At 38.8% G+C, this 12,187-nt stretch overlaps 2 non-coding genes across 2 annotated transcripts; both read left to right on the plus strand.

Moving 5' to 3' along the window:
• The first annotated feature begins 1,226 nt into the window (after nucleotides 1–1,226).
• Nucleotides 1,227–1,298, plus strand: TRNAD-GUC (transfer RNA aspartic acid (anticodon GUC)). The gene has a single exon. It is a non-coding gene; the product is annotated as a tRNA-Asp (tRNA).
• Nucleotides 1,299–9,978: 8,680 nt separating this feature from the next.
• On the plus strand, nucleotides 9,979–10,050 carry TRNAD-GUC (transfer RNA aspartic acid (anticodon GUC)). Its single transcript has one exon. It is a non-coding gene; the product is annotated as a tRNA-Asp (tRNA).
• Nucleotides 10,051–12,187: the final 2,137 nt, after the last annotated feature.

Here is a 12,187-nt window from a genome sequence, read left to right on the forward strand (position 1 = left end):
AAAAACACGTTTTGGGACCCCCCTTTTTTCTCGGCCCCCCCTTGACAAACCCCCCCCAAATTTTCAAGGGCTGCTCAGAAACAAAATGTGCCATTTTCCTGAAAATTTCAGCCAATTCCGTCCACAAACGCCAAAGTTATTAGACATAGAATTTTCAAAAAACCCATAGAGAAAAAATCCTAACTATATATACCTACTGGCGACCGCCAGTAGGTAATATATATAAATATATATATTGATAGTTAGAAAGATAGCCAGATAGACAGATCGATAGATAGATATTTATTTCAATGAAATAATTTCTTGATCAAACTGATTGTTTTTGGCTAGGAATTTCTGTATTGTAATATTTAGGAAAAAAGATTACTTGTCCTAACCAAAAGCAGCAAATCTGCCTATTACAATACTGTGAATTGATCGAGGGTATGCCTTAACCCCAAGGAGGTGAGCACTGTTTAACTGATGCCAATAAGTCCTCGTTAGTATAGTGGGCAGTATCCCTGTCTGTCACGCGGGAGACCGGGGTTCAATTCCCCGACGGGGAGGCGATTCCTTTTATTCACACAATTAAATAAAATGATGTACTTTCTAACATTGTAAAATATATCTTTCATTATCCTTGCCTATTCCGATTGAGAAAAAAGGTTGAATTCACCGATGGACAAAATGCTTACTGATGTGTTAACTGAAATTCAGAATATGCTCTGAATATTTCAATATGCACAGGCGTACCATCAAAAACACTTTACATCTGCATTCTCTTGGAAAATGAGATGAAGCAGTGGTGAATCCTAGGCTGCTGCTCCACTCGATTGGCACAATTTACAAGTAGAATGACTGCTTTTGGTTAGTAGTGACCCCTGGTGGCTAATAGTTATAAGCTGCAAATGGTAAAGTGAGCTGATTATATCTATCTATATATATATATATATATATATATATATATATATAATATATATATATATATATATATATATAAATATATATATTGATAGTTAGAAAGATAGCCAGATAGACAGATCGATAGATAGATATTTATTTCAATGAAATAATTTCTTGATAAAACTGATTGTTTTTGGCTAGGAATTTCTGTATTGTAATATTTAGGAAAAAAGATTACTTGTCCTAACCAAAAGCAGCAAATCTGCCTATTACAATACTGTGAATTGATCGAGGGTATGCCTTAACCCCAAGGAGGTGAGCACTGTTTAACTGATGCCAATAAGTCCTCGTTAGTATAGTGGTCAGTATCCCTGCCTGTCACGCGGGAGACCGGGGTTCAATTCCCCGACGGGGAGGCGATTCATTTTATTCACACAATTAAATAAAATGATGTACTTTCTAACATTGTAAAATATATCTTTCATTATCCTTGCCTATTCCGATTGAGAAAAAAGGTTGAATTCACCGATGGCCAAAATGCTTACTGATGTTTTAACTGAAATTCAGAATATGCTCTGAATATTTCAATATGCATAGGCGTACCATCAAAAACACTTTACATCTGCATTCTCTTGGAAAATGAGATGAAGCAGTGGTGAATCCTAGGCTGCTGTTCCACTCGATTGGCGCAATTTACAAGTAGAATGACTGCTTTTGGTTAGTAGTGACCCCTGGTGGCTAATAGTTATAAGCTGCAAATGGTAAAGTGAGCTGATTATATCTATATATATATATATATATATATATATATATATTCACAGAAAAAACCATAGGTTATAGACCATATATAGTTAGGAATTAGCATTTACAAAACCTTGAAAATTCACTGAAAAAACCATAGGTTATAGACCATATATAGTTAGGAATTAGCATTTAGAAAACCTTATTTTACTCACACAAAACCATTGAAATTCCATATATAGTTAGTTGCACTAACTATATATCGCGCACCCGCAATCCACTGCTGATGATGTCACATATTACATCATTCATGACATGGTCAGTGACATCACTGATGACATCACTGATGACATCTCAAATGACATCACTGATGACATCACTGATGACATCTCATTTGACATCATTCTTGTGCTAATACGATAAACCTCTTCAGACTCTAATATAACCTTAGATACACTCAGTGTATACAGACACTCACACACTGTCACTCATCCATGGAGTTACTCACACACCTAGTCAGTCATGCAAAGAAACAATCTCACCTCCATTTCCTCAACTATACAGTTATACACACCTTACTTATTCAAACATATACTAACACATATTTACTCTCTTATACAATCCCTGATACAAGTTCACAATGATCCATACAGCCACTCACACATTCAGTGGCTCTCATGCACAGTTATTTATATATGCCAACTCTCACATGTACTGTGTTTTACATATGTACTTACTATGACATGTAGCATTGAGATATCCATTCACTCATCAATACACTCATGCACACAGTCAACCGCCCATGTAGCTTTTTCCACATGCACTCTTGAACTCATACACCTAGTGAATCAACTGCTCACACATCTATGCACAGAGTCACACACCTCCCAGCCACCCCCACACAAACTCAATCTCCCATAGAAATACTTGGGCAACCAATTAATAACACATATAGCCTCTCGTATAGCTAATGATCAACACATGCAGCAGTTTACATCACAACAGACATAATGATGCACAAATTAAGACAGTTTAGTCACTAACCCATGCATTCAGTGAGACACATTTAATCACTCACTCATACAGTCAGTCACGCACCTACTAAATCCTTCATCCAGACACTTATACATCCACTCATTCTTCAATATCTAAGACATATTTTAACTTTACAGAAACATACAGTCACTGGATGTTGTCATCAGTGATGTCATTTGAGATGTCATCAGTGATGTCATCAGTGATGTCACTGACCATGTCATGAATGATGTAATATGTGACATCATCAGCAGTGGATTGCGGGTGCGCGATATATAGTTAGTGCAACTAACTATATATGGAATTTCAATGGTTTTGTGTGAGTAAAATAAGGTTTTCTAAATGCTAATTCCTAACTATATATGGTCTATAACCTATGGTTTTTTCAGTGAATTTTCAAGGTTTTGTAAATGCTAATTCCTAACTATATATGGTCTATAACCTATGGTTTTTTCTGTGAATTTCATTGGTTTTTTAACAGCTAATATCTGTAGCTGTAAAATGTATTCTTCTTTAAATCCAAAAATATATTTTATATGTTTATGAATAATTTTTTTTTTAAATATTTTTTTTTCTTCGTTCCCGCTTCGCGAATCGGGAAGCTTCCCGTTAGCTGACCTTGATGCCGCGAAATAGACCGCGAGCCGGTAAACGTTTCTTTACCGCAAGTGCCGCGTTAGAAAACAACATCGTGACGCCTCCCGTCCGCATGACGTTCCACGTTGTCGCGTGATACGTCATATGACGTGCTACGTTAGCGAACTGGTACGCGAAGCGAGTGCCAAAGCGCAGGTTTCTGGAAGCAAACCGGGAGGCCCTGCAAAGCGCTTAACGTAAACACAGCAAGTCATGTGACTTGGTAATAACACTTTTCATTGGTTCATTTCACTTTTGGTTTCCTAATGATGTAAGACTAGGTCATATAATCTAAAATGAACACTTTTGATTGGTTGAGAACTCTTGTTTTTCCCAAATGATGAAAATCCCTCCTTCTTTCCTCACTCTGACTTTCATCATTGTGAGAGAAAGACCCTTTGTGATCACTGAGCAATGGCTTCTTTAGTAGCTTCAGCTGGTGCTTCCCCACCACCTCCACCACCTCCAAGGAAGAGAGGACCACCTGCTCAAGTTGTAATTCAACAAGAAGAAGAAGAAGAGGAACAGGAGGACGAGCACGAAGAGAGGCAGTTTTTGCCTGAGCAGCCCAAGACGTCTCACCGGAAAGAAAACTTCATTTGGCAATTTTTTTAAATTCCCAAAGGTCAGAAAAAAGTAAATGCAAGATACGTAACTTGCCTTATATGTCAAGATAGACTGTCCAGAGGGACCGACAAAAAATACAGTTTCGGAAACTACACAATGCATCGCCATATGACTAGGTGGCATCCTAACAACTACAGTGCTGCACAGTTTCGGAACGACCTAGATAATCTCCCTATTATGGCCAGAAGATCTGTTGTACCGGAAGTAACGGGACCAGAGGGCAGGGAGATGGTGCCAAATATACAAATGAGATTTGGTGAAGTAAAACACACCTGCGTATTTTGCGATGGATTCATTTCCTACGGAGAAAGAAGCATCACTCTGATCAACAGAGCTATTGACTATCATATGCAAGTTTGTCCGAAACGCCCAAAATAATAAATACTTCTTTTTTTTGTTTTGTTGCTCCTGTTGAGCCCTTTACAATGAATCGTTTTCATTGCCCCCTCCAAGAAAAACCCAAAAAAATATAAAACTGTTCCGAAAAATTCAAAAACATTAAAAAAATGTTCAGAAAAATAAAAAAAAAAGTTCTTTTCAGAACTACCTCCCCGTTATTAAAAAATTGGTACAATATTTGGAACTGTGCCAACCTCTATTTCTCTTAGTTCGCTTCCTAGTTCGCTCGCTGGTACGCGAACTGGAAGCGAACCAAAAACAGTAAGTATAAGGGAAGGAAACACACACTTATGTTAAAAGAAAGACAGCTATAGGGGAGTAAACTAGAGATACTATTACCCATAATCCACTACTGATGATGTCACATATTACATCATTCATGACATGCTCAGTGACATCATCAGCAGAGGATTGCGGGTTTTTTGGCAACATGCCTTATCCACGGTTTAATAACGCTGCCTTTTGCTTTATATAAGTTTTCAAATTGTATGAAATATATACCAATAGGTCTTTATGAACCTTTAGGTAGTGCTTTTGTTCATGAGGTCTGGTCGCTTCCATACACATACAGATGTTTCAAACATGATCAAGAAGTTTATCTGAATGGAGAAGAATGCACTGAGACGCCAGATCATTCACTAATGTGTAGGCACATACAGTTACACGATTCATGCAACAAACACCGACCAAATATGGCTTGCGTGTTGCAAGGCACGCCAGTTCCTGCTATCATCCCCACGTTCAAGTTGTTGGAAAATGGTAGTTATTTGATGCTCAATAATGAAGATTGTTCTGAGTTAATTAAAAGTATTCCTTTTATCGTAACAGTAAGTGAACGGGTTATTTGCTGCAGAAATGTTCTATTTCCTCCCACACATGAACATAGGGAGTTTTCAATCTGGCCACAAATACCAACCTTGGGACACGTTTCAACGGCATGACAAGAATAAGAGCTCTTTTGTCTCAGAGAGAGGTGGCCTTGAGTTCGGCCCGTGAAACTTTCGTACTTCACATAGCGAACACCCGTACACAGCTTTGCCTTTCAATTTCAGCAACATGTTTCCGACTATCTTTAACGCATCCTCCACAAAATCCCTGGCACACTTTTTTAAAGTTGTTACCAGTGGTCTCGTGACTTCATTTGAGAAAATCTTTGGAGTCATCCCTGCTCCCTTTCATTCCATTTTCTCCACTCTGGTTCGTGGATTGCATTTTTACTTGCATTACCAGCGGACGCTCTTGTGCTTTTTTACATTTTTAAATATGGATGTCCCTCCTATGCAACCTCTGACCCTGCAGCTGCTGACACTGTTCCGCAATCGCATGCTAGAATATTATGGCACAATGCCGTTGGCGATATTAAGCACGGCATATGGATTATCTTTTCGGTTCTCCTACTTCACCTGTGTCCAGCCTGTATTTCACTGCCTGACCTGTGATTTCGATTGGGCCATTGATTTGTGTCTCTGCGGACCGGTTTCTCCTGACGTCGACTTTAATCAGCTGATGACTCCTATCATTACTCACGAGTTGGTTTGTCCTGGCGAAAGGATTATGGCTGTGGCATTGATGCATGGACTACTTGGTCCCTGGAATTTACTGGCGGCAGCACAGTCTTTCTTGGAACACAGCTTTCTTGAAAACCCACCGAGCTGTCCTCTGATGGTGATAGAGGATCCGGTGCTGGGAGAGCACGTATGTTCTTTTCCGCTTTTAAATTGGATGGCTGAACTGTTTTCGGATGAAGACGGTGACTTCCTGTTGGAGGCTGTTGCAGCTTATTTTGCATACACACTTATGTCATAGACCTTTTTCATGTTTCATATGCTGAGTACTAGCATTTCATTGACAATTCATTGACTTAATTGTCAAGTTTTTATTATTTACCTTGCCTATTGGCTTAAGACTCGATAAAGTACTTGGCTGTTTTATTTTTCTTTAGCATTGAATTTTCCTAGTTTTTAATGCTTTACCTTGCGGACCGTCCACATATAAACTTGCAATCTGCTCTCATGAGATGGCACTTCTATTATCTTATTCAGTTCGTTTCCGGATCATGGGGAGGTGTCATCTAGGTCCTGGATATCTTTACACCGTGTTAAGTTAGCATGGGCTCATTACCGGTTTAAACGCCATTTTTCCTTTTTTGCAACTTCTGCACACGACATTTAGTTGTTGCTTTAGCTTTCCACCTAGTAGTTCATCGTGGTTTACATGAGAATAATATGTTATTGGTCTACTATCTGCTTTACTTGTTAAACTATATCTGTACAGCGAGTGCTAAAGTTTCAAGAACAACACGATACAGAATTGTTATGAGGTCTGATCTCCACGACTTCATACTCATAACATAAGTGCAACTTCTGCCAATTCTGGGCATGAGGCGGGTTTTATATTGCTTTGCCGAACACACATACACAACAGTTGATGCGGTTCACATGAAGAGAGAGCTGGTGTATGCTGATGTGATTCCTTCAAATCTAAGACACTAAAGTATGGGCACGCCCTAAACCAACACAAAGAGACCTTCTTAGCAAATAATATAATATGTGTATTAGGGAGGGTGAGATATAAGCAGCCGCGGGCCGTGGAGGGAGTTACGGTGAGGCAGGGAGGCGGGGAGGGGGAGAAGCAGGGTGGAGCCCTCTCTACCTTGCCCCTCCCCCTCCCCGCCTCCCTGCCCCACCGTAACTCCCTCCACGGCCCGCGGCTGCTTATAAGTGTTGCTAACTCTTATTCATTTACAGCATGTTAACATACTGTCACCATTCGCTTTTTATGTACTAGTAACTATGCTGGTAATTTTGCTACTGATAATATGTGTACTTGTATTCTCCACCCTGCTTCTCCCCCTCCCCGCCTCCCTGCCTCACCGTAACTCCCTCCACGGCCCGCGGCTGCTTATAAGTGTTGCTAACTCTTATTCATTTACAGCATGTTAACATACTATCACCATTCACTTTTTATGTACTAGTAACTATGCTGGTAATTTTGCTACTGATAATATGTGTACTTTTATTATCTAAGGTACTACGCCTGAGAAGACGGCATTAGTAAATAAACATTTCAAATACACATGTGTTCTTCTTAACTCCATGTTCTGGTTTCTAAGAAATATATAACGACCGACTGTTCATGAGTTCCACGTATCCTGAGGTACTATAAGTTCATATTCTGGATTGTCTAAACATTGAGAGTTTGTTATATCCAATGTGACACTGTACCTAGCTTGCTAAATAGTTTTTGATTACTAACGTGAGTTTTGGGACACCCTAATTCGCCGAGGTTCCAATCCTCTGTCCACAGTTCTGTGTGAGAACAGAAACCCTGCGACAGGGGCACCCCCGACCCTTGCTGGAGCTTCATCACACTTGCGATACAACTCCAGCAATGCGCCACCTTTACGGCACAGATACATCACGCATCTGTGCTGTTTTTGCCCCGTGATGCGCCGCATTGTAAATGCAGCACACCATAGGTGACGGAACAGCGGCACAGAATGACTAACACATCCCTGGTGATGCGCCAGTCATCATAAATCTATCCCTATGCTTCTTATCTTGTTAGAGATGAACCGCCATATGTATCATCAAAGTTATTTGCATTTCCTAAATAGCGAACTTTAAGGAATAAATAGCGATTCTTTACCATTCCTAGTTTGCGATGAGCTATTTGCTAATTAGCCGAATGTAGCCCAATGAAGCCCAATGTAGCCCAATGTAGCCCAAAGATGGCCGCCAGACACACAAAAAAACAAATGTAGCCCAAATATCAGCCAGATGTAGCCCAACTATAGCCCAGTGACAGAATGACCAATCAGCTTCGCAAACCTCCGTTACGCGAAGCGGAGCGCTGTTACAGATATATATCTTTTTTTGAACGTTAATTTCTCAAAATCCACTGGAGCACATATATTGAGACCTAGCAAAGGCACATCGGGCTACCAGTCCCTAATATTTTGCCAAGTTTCGTGCAAATCCATTCAGCCGTTCGATTATTATTTTTATTATTTTTTTTTGCCCCGCGGGGCCCTTTTAAAACCTCCACATCAAACCTAGGGGGTCAGCGAGGATCTACTATGCCCCCTTATAGTTATTTCCCCCTTTGTTTTGACCTCCTCTTGTCTCTCGATCCTACCGAGAGACAAGATGGCGGCCGCTACGGACTGTTTGGAATGTTGACAGACGCCGGAGAACCAATCAGCTTCGCTTCACAAAGCTCCGTTGCGCGAAAAGTCCGCGAACCAGAGCGCTAACCGGTCCGCTGTTACAGATATATATCTTTTTTTAAACGTTAATTTCTCAAAATCCACTGGAGCACATATATTGAGACCTACAAAAGGCACATCGGGCTACCAGTCCCTACAATTTTGCCAAGTTTCGTGCAAATCCATTCAGCCGTTCGGGCTAAAAGTGAGGCCAACCGCCCTATGGAAAACTCAATGTTAAAAACACGTTTTGGGACCCCCCTTTTTTCTCGGCCCCCACTGGACGAACCCCCCCCAAATTTTCAAGGGCTGCTCAGAAACAAAATGTGCCATTTTCCTGAAAATTTCTGCCGATTCCGTCCACAAACGCCAAAGTTATTAGACATAGAATTTTCAAAAAACCCATAGAGAAAAAATCCTAACTATATATACCTACTGGCGACCGCCAGTAGGTAATATAAATATATATATTGATAGTTAGAAAGATAGCCAGATAGACAGATCGATAGATAGATATTTATTTCAATGAAATAATTTCTTGATAAAACTGATTGTTTTTGGCTAGGAATTTCTGTATTGTAATATTTAGGAAAAAAGATTACTTGTCCTAACCAAAAGCAGCAAATCTGCCTATTACAATACTGTGAATTGATCGAGGGTATGCCTTAACCCCAAGGAGGTGAGCACTGTTTAACTGATGCCAATAAGTCCTCGTTAGTATAGTGGGCAGTATCCCCGTCTGTCCGCGGGAGACCGGGGTTCAATTCCCCGACGGGGAGGCGATTCCTTTTATTCACACAATTAAATAAAATGATGTACTTTCTAACATTGTAAAATATATCTTTCATTATCCTTGCCTATTCCGATTGAGAAAAAAGGTTGAATTCACCGATGGACAAAATGCTTACTGATGTGTTAACTGAAATTCAGAATATGCTCTGAATATTTCAATATGCACAGGCGTACCATCAAAAACACTTTACATCTGCATTCTCTTGGAAAATGAGATGAAGCAGTGGTGAATCCTAGGCTGCTGCTCCACTCGATTGGCACAATTTACAAGTAGAATGACTGCTTTTGGTTAGTAGTGACCCCTGGTGGCTAATAGTTATAAGCTGCAAATGGTAAAGTGAGCTGATTATATCTATATATATATATATATATATATATATATATATATATATATATATATATATATATATAAATATATATATTGATAGTTAGAAAGATAGCCAGATAGACAGATCGATAGATAGATATTTATTTCAATGAAATAATTTCTTGATAAAACTGATTGTTTTTGGCTAGGAATTTCTGTATTGTAATATTTAGGAAAAAAGATTACTTGTCCTAACCAAAAGCAGCAAATCTGCCTATTACAATACTGTGAATTGATCGAGGGTATGCCTTAACCCCAAGGAGGTGAGCACTGTTTAACTGATGCCAATAAGTCCTCGTTAGTATAGTGGTCAGTATCCCCACCTGTCACGCGGGAGACCGGGGTTCAATTCCCCGACGGGGAGGCGATTCATTTTATTCACACAATTAAATAAAATGATGTACTTTCTAACATTGTAAAATATATCTGTCATTATCCTTGCGTATTCTGATTGAGAAAAAAGGTTGAATTCACTGATGGCCAAAATGCTTACTGATGTGTTAACTGAAATTCAGAATATGCTCTGAATATTTCAATATGCACAGGCGTACCATCAAAAACACTTTACATCTGCATTCTCTTGGAAAATGAGATGAAGCAGTGGTGAATCCTTGGCTGCTGTTCCACTCGATTGGCACAATTTACAAGTAGAATGACTGCTTTTGGTTAGTAGTGACCCCTGGTGGCTAATAGTTATAAGCTGCAAATGGTAAAGTGAGCTGATTATATATATATATATATATATATATATATATATATATATATATATATATATATATATATATATATATATATATAAAATATATATATTGATAGTTAGAAAGATAGCCAGATAGACAGATCGATAGATAGATATTTATTTCAATGAAATAATTTCTTGATAAAACTGATTGTTTTTGGCTAGGAATTTCTGTATTGTAATATTTAGGAAAAAAGATTACTTGTCCTAACCAAAAGCAGCAAATCTGCCTATTACAATACTGTGAATTGATCGAGGGGATGCCTTAACCCCAAGGAGGTGAGCACTGTTTAACTGATGCCAATAAGTCCTCGTTAGTATAGTGGTCGGTATCCCCGCCTGTCACGCGGGAGACCGGGGTTCAATTCCCCGACGGGGAGGCGATTCCTTTTATTCACACAATTAAATAAAATGATGCACTTTCTAACATTGTAAAATATATCTGTCATTATCCTTGCCTATTCTGATTGAGAAAAAAGGTTGAATTCACGATGGACAAAATGCTTACTGATGTGTTAACTGAAATTCAGAATATGCTCTGAATATTTCAATATGCACAGGCGTACCATCAAAAACACTTTACATCTGCATTCTCTTGGAAAATGAGATGAAGCAGTGGTGAATCCTAGGCTGCTGTTCCACTCGATTGGCACAATTTACAAGTAGAATGACTGCTTTTGGTTAGTAGTGACCCCTGGTGGCTAATAGTTATAAGCTGCAAATGGTAAAGTGAGCTGATTATATATATATATATATGGCGGACTGGTGCTGGGCTAACATTTAATAAAATAACATTTGCACCATTTCTGGGTCTCGCTGCTCCTATTTTCCTGCTCGACAGTAACGGCTGTTACTGAACACTTCGACGTGGGAGCACTACGTACCTTATATATATATATATATATATAAATATATATATTGATAGTTAGAAAGATAGCCAGATAGACAGATCGATAGATAGATATTTATTTCAATGAAATAATTTCTTGATCAAACTGATTGTTTTTGGCTAGGAATTTCTGTATTGTAATATTTAGGAAAAAAGATTACTTGTCCTAACCAAAAGCAGCAAATCTGCCTATTACAATACTGTGAATTGATCGAGGGTATGCCTTAACCCCAAGGAGGTGAGCACTGTTTAACTGATGCCAATAAGTCCTCGTTAGTATAGTGGGCAGTATCCCCGTCTGTCACGCGGGAGACCGGGGTTCAATTCCCCGACGGGGAGGCGATTCCTTTTATTCACACAATTAAATAAAATGATGTACTTTCTAACATTGTAAAATATATCTTTCATTATCCTTGCCTATTCCGATTGAGAAAAAAGGTTGAATTCACCGATGGACAAAATGCTTACTGATGTGTTAACTGAAATTCAGAATATGCTCTGAATATTTCAATATGCACAGGCGTACCATCAAAAACACTTTACATCTGCATTCTCTTGGAAAATGAGATGAAGCAGTGGTGAATCCTAGGCTGCTGCTCCACTCGATTGGCACAATTTACAAGTAGAATGACTGCTTTTGGTTAGTAGTGACCCCTGGTGGCTAATAGTTATAAGCTGCAAATGGTAAAGTGAGCTGATTATATCTATATATATATATATATATATATATATATATATATATATATATATATATATATATAATATATATATTGATAGTTAGAAAGATAGCCAGATAGACAGATCGATAGATAGATATTTATTTCAATGAAATAATTTCTTGATAAAACTGATTGTTTTTGGCTAGGAATTTCT

The sequence above is a fragment of the Lissotriton helveticus genome, chromosome 1_2, assembly GCF_964261635.1.
Source record: "Lissotriton helveticus chromosome 1_2, aLisHel1.1, whole genome shotgun sequence".
In the NCBI taxonomy this organism is placed as follows: Eukaryota; Metazoa; Chordata; class Amphibia; order Caudata; family Salamandridae; genus Lissotriton; species Lissotriton helveticus.